Source organism: Monodelphis domestica, chromosome 3 (genome assembly GCF_027887165.1).
Source record: "Monodelphis domestica isolate mMonDom1 chromosome 3, mMonDom1.pri, whole genome shotgun sequence".
Taxonomy (NCBI): domain Eukaryota; kingdom Metazoa; phylum Chordata; class Mammalia; order Didelphimorphia; family Didelphidae; genus Monodelphis; species Monodelphis domestica.
Genome location: NC_077229.1, coordinates 41,917,714 through 41,934,149, shown reverse-complemented (window position 1 = coordinate 41,934,149; position 16,436 = coordinate 41,917,714). Strand labels below are relative to the sequence as shown.

General features: G+C 37.9%; 1 protein-coding gene across 5 annotated transcripts in view; it reads left to right on the top strand.

Annotated features, from left to right (window-relative positions):
* The window catches only part of RPH3A (rabphilin 3A), a 344,277-nt gene that overhangs the window by 131,851 nt on the left and 195,990 nt on the right, over positions 1-16,436 (top strand). For 3 of the 5 annotated variants that reach the window (XM_056821712.1, XM_056821714.1, XM_056821711.1), the window contains exon 2: positions 1,664-1,845. The exons of the other annotated variants lie outside the window; for them this stretch is intronic. The gene's annotated coding sequence lies outside the window, so the exon portion shown is untranslated. The remainder of the gene's footprint in view (positions 1-1,663; positions 1,846-16,436) is intronic. 5 annotated transcript variants of the gene reach the window in all.

Here is a 16,436-nt window from a genome sequence, read left to right as displayed (position 1 = left end):
TCATTCAGCTGGGGGAGATCAGGAAAGATTTCAAAGAGAAAGTGGCATTTCAGCCAAGACTTGGAGAGATTAGAGGAATATGTGCATTCCAGTTATAGGGAACATCTGTGACACCTTTGCCTTGAGTCAGTCCCAGCTGTGAGAAGATGAATGCGTTACTCCACTTGTGTGAGATCCCCTTTTCTCATCTGCAAAATGGGAGTAAAAATATCTTCATCACTTACTTTACTGCATTTTTGTGAAAGAAAGATTTTGGAAATGATAACATCAACTGACATTTATGAAGTGCTTTAAATTTTGTAAAACATTTTAGAGATGTTAACTTATTGGAGTTCCACAGCAAACCTGGGAAGTATGTACTAAGGGTATTACTACGCTCATTTTACAGATGAGATTGAGGCTCAGAGGAGGTGACTCACCCAGGGTTACACAGCTAACATCTGATTTAGGATTTGAACCTGGGACTTCCTGAGTGGAGCCTCAGATAGTGATAACTATGATGGCTGGAGGGCAAACTAGTTGTTTGAACTTTCAGCTAACTTCCTAAGAAATTCCTTCTTCCTTTGATTTCACCAGGGATCTATCATAGTTTTAGCACTGGAAAGGACTTCTGTTCCAACCTCCTTCTTTCATATGTAAGAAAACTGAGGCCCTCAGAGGGGAAGTGACTTGTCCAAGGTCATATAGCTAGAAAGGACTCAAATTAGGTCCTCTGTTCCAAAGTAGAGCTATAGTCTTTCCACCAAATCACAGTGCCTCCCACTAGACTTGGAGGAATTAATAACCCAGGTTGGAGGTGCTTTAGTCATCTAAGACATCCAACCCTTGAACAAGGAATAATAACAGCTGATGTTTACCTAGTGCTTTAAAGATTAGACATCATTTTCCATACATTATCCCATTGAAGCTTAACAACAATTTTGGAAAATAGGGTATTACAAACATATTACAGATGTGAAAACTGATATTCAGAAGATTAGGTGGTTTGCTCTAATACTAATGCTCTCGATCCTCAAACTTCTTTATACTGGTTATGTATATAATGTCTATCATATATAATATATTTTCTCTACTCACATAGTCATTACTCTATTTCAGTTTGTAAGTCAGTCAACAAACATTTATTGTTTTCCAGGTAGTATGCTAAGGGCTGGGATATCAAGGAGGCAAAAACTGATACATAGGATTGATTCTGAGACAGAAGGTAAGGGTTTTAAAAAAATAAACCTTACCTCCTCTCTTAGAATCAATACTAAGTATTGGTTCCAAGATAGAAGTGCATTAAGGGCCAGGCAATTGGGGTTAAGTGACATGCCTGGGTAACATAGCTAGGAAGTATCTGAGGCCAGATTTGAACCCAGGTCTGCTCTCCATCGGCCAAGCCACCAAGATGCCCCTAATTAGATCTTTGTCTCTTTTTCTTCCCATAGAGTTGCCAAAGTAATTTTCTGAAAGTACAGGTCTGACTCTTCTCAATAAACTGTAGTGATTCCCTATTAGGACTAGGATCAAATGTAAACTGGTCTGACACCTAGAGATCTTCAGAGCCCTGCCCATCTCTGCCTTTCCAATCTTTTCCATTTTCTTCTTCTCTATAACTAACCATTCTGGTGTACTAGCTATTTCTTACAGAAAACTCTTCTTCTTTTATCTCCTCGCTTAGGCTTTGGGTGTTCCCTCCCTCCCATGCCTGGAATGCCCTCCCTCTTCATTTTGGCCTCTTGGAATCCCTGGCTTCCTTCAAGATCCATGAAAACATCGCCTTTATGGGACATCTTTCCTTCTTCCATCAAGTGTTAGTCCTCCTCTCCTTGGTTACCTTCCATCTACTTTGCATTATATATAGTAAGTGTCTGAGGGAGGATTTGAATCTGTATTGTATATGCCTATGTATGTAAATGTCTGTTGGGTAGAAAGTCAACTCTTCAAGGGCAGGTACTCTTTAGTATCTCTAATGCTCTACTTTTAAAGCCTTACCTCTGTCTTAGAGGCAATACTTAAGCCAATTGGTTCCAAGGTAGAAGAGTGGTAAGGACAAGGCAATGGGGCTTAAATGACTTGCTCAGGGTGCCACTGCTAGAAAGTATCTGAGGCCAGATTTGAACCCAGGAATTCCCATCTCCAGGTCTAACTTTCTATCCATTGAGCTCCCTAGCTGCCCTAGTATCTATGGTCCTTTGCACAATTCTCTCTTATGATAAGTTCCCTCCTGGGAAATGTGGCAGCCAAAGAAAAATTGTAATTATTATCAACCATCTGTGCACAGAGTAGGTGTTTAATAAATTCTTGTTGAATAAACTTGGGATTATACATAGTAAGTGTCTGAGGGAGGATTTGAATCTGGCTCTTCCTGACTGCAGATTCAGAGCTCTATCCACTACACCATAGTGCTTTTTTAAGGAAATGAATTAAATTGTAAATGGATCAATGGGAAAATAGAGAGCAGTAATATCTCAGTACATCAGCATTTCAGGGATGAAAGACAGATGGAAGGACAGATTGAGATTCTACAAGACTCTAGGGAATATATTTGCTAACACTACTGTATTTAGTTCTAGCTAAATATTTTTAAAATGTTGGCTTAACACTTGTAAACAAAATAGTCTTTTAAAAAGTTTTTTTTTTAGAAAAATGAGACAAAGAAAAAATGCAATAGATTGACATATTTTAATATGCCCTGCAAGAAGTCTGCATGATACAATTATATAATCATTTTTAAAAGAAGAAATGATACACCTCAGTTTAGCTTCCTCTCTGCATTGATGAGTGCTGCTGGTTTCTACGGGATGTTTCTATGGGATGTAGCCATCAATATAGTAAATACAGCTATGCTATGGCTCTATAGTTGTTGTCACTTATTAAGAGCTAAGACAAGCTGGAGTGGATGGGCTATGCCAGACCTGTGGTGCAGCTTTTAAATACCATGGAGGAGGACCTTATGCTCCCTGTTTTCTTACTTTTCAAAATGCTGACATGAACAACCTGAGGGTAGTAAAACTAGCCTTGGCTCTCAAGGCAGAGAATCTTGTTTTGAATCTTCCCTCTGATATTTATTGTGTGTATGACTTGAGGAAATCTGTCTTCCAGGGCCTCAGTTTCCTCATCTATAAACTCTGTGTGTGTGTGTGTGTGTGTGTGTGTGTGTGTGTGTGTGTGTGTGTGTTGGACTTGAGCTCTCTCCCAACTCTAGAGTAATGTTCCTATAACAATGTTTTCCCTTTTTTTGACCCAGTTATCTCCTCTGTCAAATGAAAGGGCTGGGCTAGATAATCTCACAGGTCACTTACCATCAGCTTTCAATCCTGTGCTCTTAGGATCCTACTGGTGAGGAAGCATGATATGAAAGAGCTCTGGACTTAAAGTTTTGCTGGCTTCAGGACCTTGGAGAGTTCACTGCCCCCGCTCTCCATCTCCATCTCCATTTCCCCCCTCTTGACAAATAGAATCTCAGTTCTAGTGCCTTCACTCTGTGGATTGTTTTGCAGTTTATAACTTGTTTGCATGTTCTCTCTCCCTTTAGATTCCAAACTCCGTGAGGGTAGAAATGATCTTTTGCCTCTCTTTGTATCACCAGCTCTTAGCACAGTGCCTGCACATAGTAAGTGCTTTAAATTGCTTATTGACTGACCATCTGGCCAAGTGCCATGTGCTCTATATATACTGTGGACTTACTGTGGGGACTAAATGAGATAATGACTTAAAGTCATTTGAGAAGATAAAGGAGTTTGTTAACATGATGTAATGGAAAGAGAAAAGAGGGAGAGAAGGAAGGAAAATTGGTTTCCTTTTAATATCAGTCTGATATATTGAGCATGAAAATTTCACAAATTCTTGATCCTCAAAAATGGAAGGGAGGTAGTGTGGTGAGGTAGAAAGAACATTGGCACGGGAGCAAGAACACCTGTGTTTAAGTCCCACATAGAATGATAAGTATATTTATGTACCTCAGTTTCTTCTTCTGTAAAATGAAGGATTATACTAGATGGCTTCTGAGGTTAGTTTCCACTCTAGATCTGTGATCCTATAAGACTCTATATAAAACTGAAAGTTTATGTTCTAAGGCATGGACATTTGTGTTCTGATACTCCCCTAGCTTTAACTTTGTATGTTCTAATGCTCTTTCCAGGTTTAACATTCTTTTTCTATGTTCTAATACCCTTTCCAGCTTTAATATTCTATGTCCTAATGTCCTTTCTAGCTCTAAAATTCTATGTCCTAACATCTTTTCTAGCTTTAACATTCTATGTCATAATACCCTTTCTAGCATTAATGTTCTAAGTTCTAATAAGTCTTACAGCTTTAATATTCTATGCCATAATGCCCTTTCTAGCTCTAACATTCTATGTCCTAACATCTTTTCTAGCTTTAACATTCTATGTCATAATACCCTTTCTAGCATTAATGTTCTAAGTTCTAATAACTCTTACAGCCTTAATATTCTATGTCATAATGCCCTTTCTAGCTCTAACATTCTATATCCTAACATCTCTTCTAGCTTTAACATTCTATGCCACAATGCCCTTTCTAGCATTAATGTTCTAAGTTCTAATAACTCTTACAGCTTTAATATTCTATGCCATAATGCCCTTTCTAGCTCTAACATTCTATGTCCTAACATCTCTTCTAGCTTTAACATTCTATGCCATAATACCCTTTCTAGCATTAATGTTCTAAGTTCTAATAACTCTTACAGCTTTAATATTCTATGTCATAATGCCCTTTCTAGCTCTAACATTCTATGTCCTAACATCTCTTCTAGCTTTAACATTCTATGCCACAATGCCCTTTCTAGCATTAATGTTCTAAGTTCTAATAACTCTTACAGCTTTAATATTCTATGCCATAATGCCCTTTCTAGCTCTAACATTCTATGTCCTAACATCTTTTCTAGCTTTAACATTCTATGCCACAATGCCCTTTCTAGCGTTAAGTTCTAACACCCTTTCCAGCTTTAATATTCTATGTCCTAATGCCCTTTCTAGCACTAATGCTCCAAGTTCGAACACCCTTTCCAGTTTTAATATTCTGTGTCCTAACATCCTTTCTAGTTCTGACATTCTGTGTTCTGAGGTACCTTCCTATTTTTACATTCTATGTTCTGATGCCCCTTCTAGCTTTGATGTTCTGTTCTGTGATCTCCCAGTTCCAATATTCTAGATGAAGAGGTTTCTTCTACCTCTTACTGCTATGCCCTTTTTATATATCTACATTGTCAGAAGAGATTTTTATAGAGCTCTAACTCTAGAGGTAATGCTTTCCTACAACCTGGATTTTCCCAGATAATAAGTTCTCTGCCACCAGATGATACAAAGAAATGGCTCTCTAAACCATTTCTTCCTCCCAGGTCACCTTTAAAATCAGAATGCTAAGAAAGAAATGGGAGGAGCGTAGGAAGTCCTGCAGTGTCTGTGGGGACAGCAGCATCAGAGACTAGTCAAGATATCTGCTCCCCAAGTCAAGGGATGGTTTAGTGGGTGTATTGGCATCTCAAATCACTCTAATTTACTGGCCTGTATCCGGCTGCAACAACCCTCTTGATAATAATTCCAACAGCGGTTGTACTGCATGGCCATAAAATATCAACATTCTTTGCAATCTCTTCTAAGAACATAGTATATCAGCATTACAGAGTGGCTCCTAGCCAGCCATTAATTCTTTTGAAATGCACAGTCTCAGAAAGGATAGTGTTATCAAGTATCAAAGTCCATGGGATGTGGGATGAAGAAGGAAAAATCACATTGGACTTGGAGGCTGAAAAGCTGGGTTTGAGACCAGGCTTATTAAACATGTGCTAGCCATGTGACCTTGTGAATGCTGGGTGCCCTCTCTCACCCTCATATTCCTCACCCATCCAGTGGAGATAATGATATCTACATTACTTCCCTCAGGGCTGTCACATGGAACATGCTTTGTTAACTGTATATTTTTATTATCTGAAAACACTATTATAAGGACATAGCTCTAGAGTCTGGAGAGATCTCAATGGCTATCTAGTCCAAGTCCCCAGATCTGCACCCCATCCCCCCATTTATAGATGAGGAAACTGAGGCTCTCAAAGACTGACTTCTTCAACATATTATTTTAAAAATATACAACAATTTAAATATGTTTATTAATATTTTGCTTTTATGTCACCTTCATTTCCAAATATGCACAATCTTCCCTCCCCTTCCCAGAGAGCCAAGGGATGATCCTTTTTAACATAATAGAAAAGAAAAGGAAAAAAGCCAGTTAGCAAAGCTTCCCAACATTTCAATAGAGTCATACAGTGATTGCAATATGTCCTACCTCTCTACGAAGAAAGTAGAAAGGGGCATTTCCTTAACTCTTTTCTGGGGCCAAGCTTACTTATTATAATTACATATAAGATGTACCTTTAGATTTGCAAAGCACTATCTTTGCAATAACTCTATGAGGTAAGGAGTACATATATTTCCCCCCATTTTCCAGATGAGGAAATCAAGGCAATGAGGGGTTGTGACTTACGAAGATTGTGTCTGAGTTGTGTGTCAAATCACATGATTTGAACTCAAGTCTACCTCATTCCAAGTCCAGTGCTTTTCTCTCTTTAACATATTTCTTTTCTTTGCTTGCAGAATTTGAGAAATGTATATTTTGTCTGAGATAAGACTAGCAGGAGGTTGAATTTAAAGGCTTCTTTTCTGCAATGAACTCACAGTAAGACAGAAGCAATCTTTTTGTTCTTCTCATAATGTATGCTAAATAAATGCCAATCAAAGACAAAATATATGGGTTATTAAGCAGTGGTTGAACTTCAGTGATTGTCAAACAATTTCTTCTTATTTAATGTGTATTAAATAATCTGTCTTCTAAAATTGCGACTAAATGTGTATTCGGCATCTTTCCTAGCAAACTGCTCTATCAGAAAGACATGTCTTCATTTCCTTTATTCTCTATCCTTTCCTCCCTTCTCTTTCTTTCTCTCCTCTTTCCTTGAGCCCCTCTTTCTTCTCCTTTGTCATCCTTCTCATATTCCTTCTCTGTGTTTCCCCCCCATTATTCCTCCCATCCTCTCCTCTTCCTCCTTCCTTCTCCTCCTCTTCAGAGGTGTTGATCAGGGACTCTCAATTCCCCAGGTCTGCTTTCCTTCAGCCACCTTCTCTCCTCTGCTGGCCAGTCTCCAGTTAGAGAATCTAGCCCTACCCACTAGGGGTTTTGTTCCTTGGAAGCTTTCTTAATTAAGTCTTCTAGAAAAGTGACATTTCATTATGGAGAGAGCTTCTGCTTAAGCTCCAAGGACGACAGATATTTTATTCAAGTCAATGCACTCTCTGTATTTCTTTCTATCTCCTTCTATTGCCCAGAAAGATGGGGGAGTGGGAAAAATATTTCCAAAACGGATGTACCTTGTGTATCTTTAGTTAATTACTGAGGTAGGCGCCCATCAAGTGATAAGCATTTCCAGGCCCTCCTCATTTATTTCACCACTGTTAAATCAGATAAACAAGCCTGATTAAATATCCCTTCTAGCTTCTTATCAGAACCACCATGTCTCTTTTGACAGTGACCTTCTGACCAGCTCCCAATCACACACCAATGTTACTTTGCAACATGACCTCTCACAAGATCTGATGAATTTGTAGGTCTGGTGCAGACCTTCAGGAATACTGAGAAGGGCAAGAGAAACCAGTGATGTAGGGCATGAAGTAATTCTTTGCTTTGCCTTGTCCCACAATCATCCCTCCTCCCACCAATTATTAAGAGATAAGCTGGAGAGCATCCTTGAATTCATGGCCCCAGTTATAGTAAAGGACTGCTATTTTTCCTTTTAGTTTTACATGAAAGGAACTGGGAATATTTAGCCTGGAACAGGATATAGAGTAGCTTCCTTTAGAGTGGAAAGAGACCTTAGAGATCATTTAATGTAACCTCCTTATTTTATAGATGAAGATAGGTTAAGTGACTTGGCAGAGGTCACAAAGGTAGCAAGAGCAGAGCTGAGATTCAAATCCAGGTCCTTAGGCTACAAATTGGACTCCACTCACTATACCATGTTTTGAGTGATTCAGATTCTTCTGTGGAATGGGTACCCCCTGTCCTACTTTCCTCACAGGAAGAGTCTAAGAAGCAAAAGAGATAATATATAATAGTATAATATAATATATATATAATAAGATAATCTATACACATAAGAATAAATACATACATATGCACACACACACACACATACATACACACACACACACATACACAACTTTGGAAAGTTTGAAACCCTATCCAAAAGAGGAATGGGCTGCTTTGGAAGGAAATATATCCCCCCCCCTTGTGGTTTCCAAGTGGATGTTGGTTGACCTCTTGTTGGAGAGGGGATCTTTGGTCAGCTAGGTAGCCTCTGAGACATCAGTGTGGTACAGTGTGGTATAGTGGACCAGGGTTTGGAGCCCAGGTATTTTGCTTCCTAGCTATAAGCAAGTCATATTTTCCTGTATGGGACTCAGTTTCCTCACCTGTAAAATGAATGTGTTGGACTAGATGATCTCTGAAATTCCTTCCAGTTCCAAAGGAATCCCTTCTATCCCAACTATGGCTGTGATCCCTACATTCCTAAATTCTTGATTTCTCTAGGATTCTTGAATTATCTAGAAATGGATGTTATTGATTTTAAAACCTAGCTCATTTGTTTTTAAGAACATGAACCATCCACTCAATACTCCCCCTGAAAAAAGAGGAACCTTCTGGATTCAGGTTGTGAATCAGAAGAAAAAAGCAAGGAGGCACTCAGTCCTAGATTGCTGTGGTTTATCACTGTTCTGCTTAGTAACCAATCCAGCCACCTGAAGAACAGAAACTTAGCCTTCAGAAAAGCATTGGAGTAAACAAAGTTTGAACATAGAGAAAAGATTAACTCTGCAACTAAGTCTAGGGTCCAGGGCATGGATAGAAGAGTAATCTGCTTAACTTTCAGGAGGAGGATAGGATTTTTAGGCCTTGAAGAAACTGGAGGTGAGCAATCCAACTCTCTCTTTTTATAGATGAGACTCAGAGAGGTTGGGAATTTACCTAGGTAGCGAGGTGACACAGTGGATAGAGTTTTGGACCTGAAATCTAGGAGAATTTTGGAGAGGAAGAATTCTTCAAAAAGTTGGGAAGAGAAGGAATAATCTCAAGTTGTGGTAAGTATATTGCATGTAACAATAACAGAACAGTAACACTGACATAACACTAACAAAATAACAACATAGCATGAATAACAACATACCAAATCCATATACACAAAAACATAAACATGTTTAGGTTACATTGATTCACTAGTTGAATGAGTGAAACAATGTATAGCTAGATACTAACAATGATAATTAGTTATAAATTAGTTATAAAGTAGTTAGTTACTAACATTAGTTAGATAGATAGATTTATTAGATAATTAGTCATAAAATAGTTACTAGTTACTTAGTATAGTAATAGTATACATAGGTGAGATAAGTTTTAGGAAATTTTATTAAGATAGGGCTACAGATAGATTAGAGTTTAAGGTTGATAAGATAAGGCATACTACAAAATACATTGCAACATACATTACATAGCATACATGACAACATCACGCATCACACATAAATGTAAAAACACATCTAAATATATGTAAATAGTGCATATTATAGTTAGAATGATGAAATAATTTTATTATAGTGTATATATGTAACATATGTATAAACATGATATGTGTATGTATAACACATGCATATATTTTATGTGTGTATTATATGTACATATTATCTATCTAAAACTTATGTAAATAGGTCACATGTTTAATTCCATCAATTGTTAAATGTATTTTGCATAAGTAAGTTTGATGGTTTGGTTAATTTTTTAAATAAAACTTATGCAATGTGTTTATTGTATTTAAAAAAATTGTCTAAGTTTGCTGTTTATGCAATACAATAGTAGTAGAATTTTCTGTATTAGTTGATAAGAGTAGTATTTTATGATTTTAATGTTTTGCATGAATTTGTGTTTGTATTTTGATTTTGATGTTATTTGCTTGTTTTGCTTTTGCATATGTTTGATCTGTATTTTGAACTTTGTAATTATTCATTATATACTTCCCCCTATTTTCTTTCCTTGATTAAATCTCTAGAATAAGATAGTATTAGATATGATAAGATAGTTGAGGGTAGGTTGTTTGTTATTTTGGGAAGAAATTGTAGGTTATAGAAAATTTAAGTATGTTAATGTACAAATTCTAAAATAGCGTTTTTAACATGATTTTGGCTTTGTGCAAAGAGGGGACTGTATTAAAAGATTTAATCAGGGCAAGCTGAATGCAAAAGATGCTACAAACCAACATTCCACTCAGAACTCCCACGAACTGGGCCTGAACACACAGGCAGTTGCTGGACACAGTTTGTAGACCCTGGAGGAGGGAGAAGCTGCTTTTCTCCAGCAGTCAGGAGAGCCCAGAGAGAGTATCTGGCTGGTATTTCTGGAGTGGACCCAGAGAGACAGTGGATCCCTCTTATTTGGCTTTCTTGATATTTCTGCCTGTTCCTACTGCTGCTGCTACAGAGAAGTGGATTTCAGCTGTTGTTGGTGACATCTTTCTGGGACTGCTATTTGAATCAAAGAGGACTCCTGTGTTATGAGATTCTTTGGGCCCTTTTGTCCTTGCCCCTACCAATCCCTCCCTAACTTTAATTAATACTCAAATTAGTTAGTTTAGAATAATTATAGAAAGTTTTAGGGTTTTAAATATCTGTTGTGGGTTAGAAGTAAGCTATTCCCTGATCCCCTTCCCTTCTCCCTTTAGCTAATTAAACCTTTTAATTATATATATGTGTGTGTGTATATATATATATATATATGTATACATATATATATATATATATATAATTAGTTTAAATCCCTTCTTTTAACCCACATATAACACTTGAGTTCAAATTCAGCTTCAGATACTGTGTGACTCTGGGCAAGTCACTTAAATCTCTGTTGCCTCAGTTTCCTCATATGTAAAATGAGGATAATAATAGCCTCTATGTGTTCTAGCTGTGAGACCCTGGGCAAGTCACATAACTCCCATTGTCTATCCACTCTTATGCCTTGGAACCATTGCACAATATTGATTCTAAAATGGAAGGTAAGGGTTTTTAAAAAAAATAGAATCTATTTCAAATGGTTATTGTGAAGATTAAATGATATAATACTTGTAAAATGTTTTGCAAACCTTAAAGTGCTATATAAATGTTAGATATTAGTATTGCCTAAGATCACATGGTATTAAGTGGTAGAACTGGGATTGGAATCCATATTGTTTGACTCTTTCCACCACTTCGTTGTTTCTCTCTGTTTTGAGAAGTTGCAAAGGGTTCCAGAGAATCTTACTGGAATCATCCAACACTCTCTGAAATTAATTGAGAAGAAAAGGAAACTAAAAACCTGTAGGGAGACAAATAGGGGGTCAGAGCCTTTAGAGTCTCTTAATTTTGTATGAGCCTCTAAGGGGACCTAGAGTGAAACTCTGTCCTAGCCTTCATTATTACCTTGGTTAAGCTGAGAAAGACTTTGTTTCAGATGATGATGACATTAAATGCCTTAGGGGCCAGGGCTCAGTGGTATGTTTTGGCACTGCCAATCAGCCTTAGAATTTCACATGGAGGGCCATCAGATGTCACAGCTTTGCCAATGGAGGCTAATTGCTTTTTGGATTGGTGTTTACAGAATTTGGGTTGGGAAATGACAGCTTGAATTTGGGACCACCACCACCACGACTACCACAACCACCATGACCATGACCACCACTATCATCACCACCACCACCACCACCTAATGATAATAATAATAATAACAATATTAAAATAATAATATTCCAAAATAATATTAAAACAATCTATTTGTGTAAGAATCTATGGACAATTAAATATATTTTAAAATGGTGAGATGGATAGAGATTTATCCCAGGACCATTTCTACATGAAATGCATTTAACAAGATAATAATAATAGCGGTGCTTACTCAGAGTTTTGTGAACTTTTTGGGGTATTGAGGTAGTGCAGTGGGTAGAGGGCTGGGCCTAGAGTCAGGAAGACCTGAGTTCAAATGTGACCTCAAACACTTGCTAGCTATGTTACTCTGATCAAGTTACTTAATCTCTGTCTCAGTTTCCTCATATGAAAAATAAGGATAATAATAGCACTTAGCTCTCATGGCTGAGGATCAAATGAGATAATAATTGTAGTGTCTTTTCATGGCACATAGTAAGTACAATATGAATGTTAGTTATCATCATCATCATCAAAGAGCTTTACTGTGTGTTAAAGTAGCAACTTGGATTTGGAGCTGAAAGGGGGCTCAAAGATCATCTAGTTCAACCTCCTCATTTTACAGCCAAGGAAACTGAGGCCCAAGGAGGGTTATACCTTTCCCAAATAGTAATAAGCATCAGAGGCAAGTCATAGGATTATAGATCAAGCTGTAAGAGACCTTAAAGGTCATCTAGTCTAACCCCCTCATTTTACAGAGGAGGAAACTGAGACTCATAAGGATGAAGGGACTTGCTCAGAGCCACTCAGGTAGTTTTACAGTTTCACACCACAAGATTGTAGATCTCATGTTAGAGAAGACCTCAGGGGCTACTGAGTCTGCTCTCATTTTACAGGTGGGTAAATTTTGTCTCAGAATGGTAACGCAAACTCTTAGCAATACAACAATCCAGGATGATTCTGAGGGATTTATGACAAAGAATGCTATTCACCTCCAGAGGAAGAACTGTTGGAATCAGAATGTAGACCAAAGCAGATGATTATTCACTTGTTTATTTGGGTTTATGTTTGGGGGTTTGACTTTGAACAATTTGGAAACATGTTTTGCATGATAATACATGTATAACTCAGATCGAATTGCTTGTCAGCCCCTGGAGTGGGGAGGAGAGGGAGAAGGGGGACAATTTGGATCATATGACTTTAGATAGCTTATGTGGAAATTTATTACATGTAATTGATAGAAAAAAGGAAAGATAAAGCCACTTGCCCAAGGTCATCCAGGTTAGAACTGAGATTTGAATTCCTGTAGGCTTCTGACTTATCTCCAGTCATCATTCCACTGACTATGACTTCACTGAACTCTCGCAGCACAACCTTGAGGTTGGTAGACTGACTCTAATCCCTCATGCTGGGATGGAGGTGACCTTGGTCATTTAATATACCTAAACTTTAGTTTCTTCACCAGTAAAATGAATGGGTCAGACTAGGTGGCTTCTGAGGTCCTTGGTAGATCTAAGAGCTATGATTCTAGCTCTTGCTGAAGAAGATAATAAATTCTTTCTTTGTGGTCCAGGTTCAAAAGGGCTGGTTTGGGCTGGTCTCCTGTGATATAAATATTGTACTTCTTTATTCATTCATTCATTTATTTATTCATTCATTTATTCATTCATTCATTTATTTATTTTTAAACCCTTACCTTTGGTCTTGGAGTCAATACTGTGTATTGGCTCCAAGGCAGAAGAGTGGTAAGGGCTAGGCAATGGGGGTCAAGTGACTTGCCCAGGGCCACACAGCTGGTAAGTGTCTGAAGCCAGATTTGAACCTAGCACCTCCCGTCTCTAGGCCTGACTCTCAATCCACTGAGCCACCCAGCTGCCCCCTATACTTCTTTAAGAGATGAGAGATTGAGGGTCAGAGAAGTTAAGAAGCTCACCTGAATTTATCAAGTTAGTAAGTCAGAATGTCAGACTCAAGACTCGAACGCAGGTTCAGAGTTGAAATCAGGACAAGACAGTTGGGACTTTGGCCCATCATGGGAAATTTAGAAGGGGCATATGGTACCATCTTGGAGAATTATGTCTTCCTTTCCCATCTAGAAACATTTTGGCATATCAGGGACACTCAACTGCTCCTCTGTATCTTCTTCTTCTACCCTGTTCATTTGGCCCAAGGTGCATAAATTACCAATCATGCCTCTTGAATACAAAACAAGAGCTCTTTCCATTGTACTTCATTACCTTTTATTTGCTATCTACATTTATACTCTAGATACAGTAATATACAAAGGGAATTCTTCAGGATATTCCCTCCATCAAAGCCAATCACAATCTGTCTATAACTTTGATAGATCGAATAGAGGTAATTGGACTTGTTGGTGGCTCATAGTTAACAATAAGAGTGCATCTATATAGTGCTTACCATGGGTCAAGTGCTATGCTAAGCACTTTACAATTATAGTGGAAATTTAGGTGAATTCCAGGCGGTAGTTATAGCTATAGTGGCCACAGCTGGTCTTCCCTCTGCTGCTTGACTTATAGTGCCTGGTGCATTATTTAAATTATAAAAGACTTAGAAGCAGAGGGGGTTGTGGGTGGGAAAGGACTTTTCTGAGCTCAAACTGCCTGGGGTTACTTTCTTCAATTCTGGTTTACTGGCTATAAAAGGGGAGTTGTATTATAGGCTTTTCATTCATGTATTATGTGTTTATTTATCAATTTTAATTATTAAAGAAGTTTTAATTGGATTTTATGGTTTCAAAGTGCCTATTATGTTTTTTTTTTAGCAAAAAAAGTGTTGAACCTGCTGGACTAAGCCATATTTAGGCTTAGCCCTCAGTATTCCCCCATTGTACTCCATCCCACAGACATTGGCTATTTCTCATATGTGAAATGCCCCTTATTTCCTTCTAGATGCAGTTCAATCAAGTTCTCTAAAGAGTTTTCCTTATAATAATAATAATAATAATAATCAGAATGAGCATTTATATGACATTTCAAGGTTTACAAAATATATTTTACAAATTGTATCCTCACAATAATCCCGAAGGTAGGTGCTATTATTATTCCCATTTTATAGTGGAGGAAACTGAAGCCAACAGCACTAAGTGACTTTCCAGGATCACATGAATAGTAAGTTTCTGAGTCAAGATTTGAACTCAAGTCTTCCTGACTCCAGGTCTAGTGCTCTATCCACTATTATGACACCTAGCTATTTTAATGTACATTTCTACCAATATCATCATTCTTATTGTTGTTCAGTCCTTTTTTCTTTTTTCCAATAGTATCTTACTCTTTGTGTCCCTATTTATAGGTGTTTTGTTGGTAAAGATACTGGAATGGTTTGCCATTTTCTTCTCCAGCTCATTTTATAGATAAAGAACTGGAGGCAAACAGGGTTAAGTGACTTGCCTAGGGTCATACAGCTAGCAAGTGTCCCTGGCTTTGTTTGAGCTCAGGAAGATGAGTTTTCCTGACTCTAGGTCTGCCACTCTAACCACAGCACTACCTTGCTGCCCGTATATTACTTTGCTTCTATTTTTCCATTTCTTTTCCAGATATTTATTCTGTATATGTCTCCTGTGATAAAATGGAAGCTCATTGAGGTCAAGGATGGTTCCACTTTTGTCTTTGTATTCTTCATTCCTAGGCATTTAATAAATGCTTGTTGATTGGAGGAGAAAATTGGGCAGCATTTGAAAGTATGCAGAAGATACATTGGAGCCATTCTAGAAACCTAATTGCTCTAGCAGAGTGACTTTTTCCTCCCAATATTTGTTTGTTGACAGATTAGGGTAATGGTAGAATGGAGCCGGCTTTGCTCTGAACTATTATCCATATCATATGTTTAATTGGCTAATAGCAGTTTATATTTCTCTTGTGCCTTTCAAGCCAAAGAATCTTTATGAGCTCCTAGGGAGCCCCCTGTGATGTGTTTATTTGCTTGGGCAATCAAATGGGGGTGTTTGGGATTTCATTCAAAAAGCATTTTCTGAGGAAAGGGCATTATATACAGAAAATGGAAACATTAAGGAGGAAATAGAGCATGAAGAAAAGTTAGAATATCTCACAGCTATTTTAACAGGGGCAGTTTTGCCTTGCCAAACTCTTAAATGCACATGTATAACAGTTAAAAGGACAAATGTAAAGTCTCCCACTTTGGTTCAAAAAATCAACCTTTCATCCAGAGGAAGACTACCCAGGATGGTGAATGATATTGAGATCATGCTTTAGGAGGATCTGTTGAAGGAACTGGGGATGGAGAAGAGACGTGTTAAGGAGATATTATTGTTGTTGTTGAATCATTTCAGTTGGGTTTTCTTGGTAAAGATACAGGAGTGCTTTGCTATTTCCTTCTCCAGCTCATTTTAAAGATGAGAAAACTGAGCCAAACAAAGTTAAATGACTCATCCAGGGCCACATAGCTAATAAGTGTGTGAGGTTGGATTGGAACTCATGAAGATGAGTCTTCCTGATTCCAAGTCTACTGCTCTATCCATTGTGCTTCCCAGATGCCTAGAGAGATATGATAGAGATATTTTAAAAAGGTTTTCACGGGGAAAGAGAGATTAGACGTCCCTACCGGGCTTCAAGGCTCAGAATTAGGAACAATGAATAGAATTTTCAGGGAGAATAATTTAGGGTGGTTGGTAGGGGAAAACATTCCCTAACAAGGAGAACTCTGCAGAAATGAAATAATGCTGCTTTGGGATGCTGTGGGTTTTCT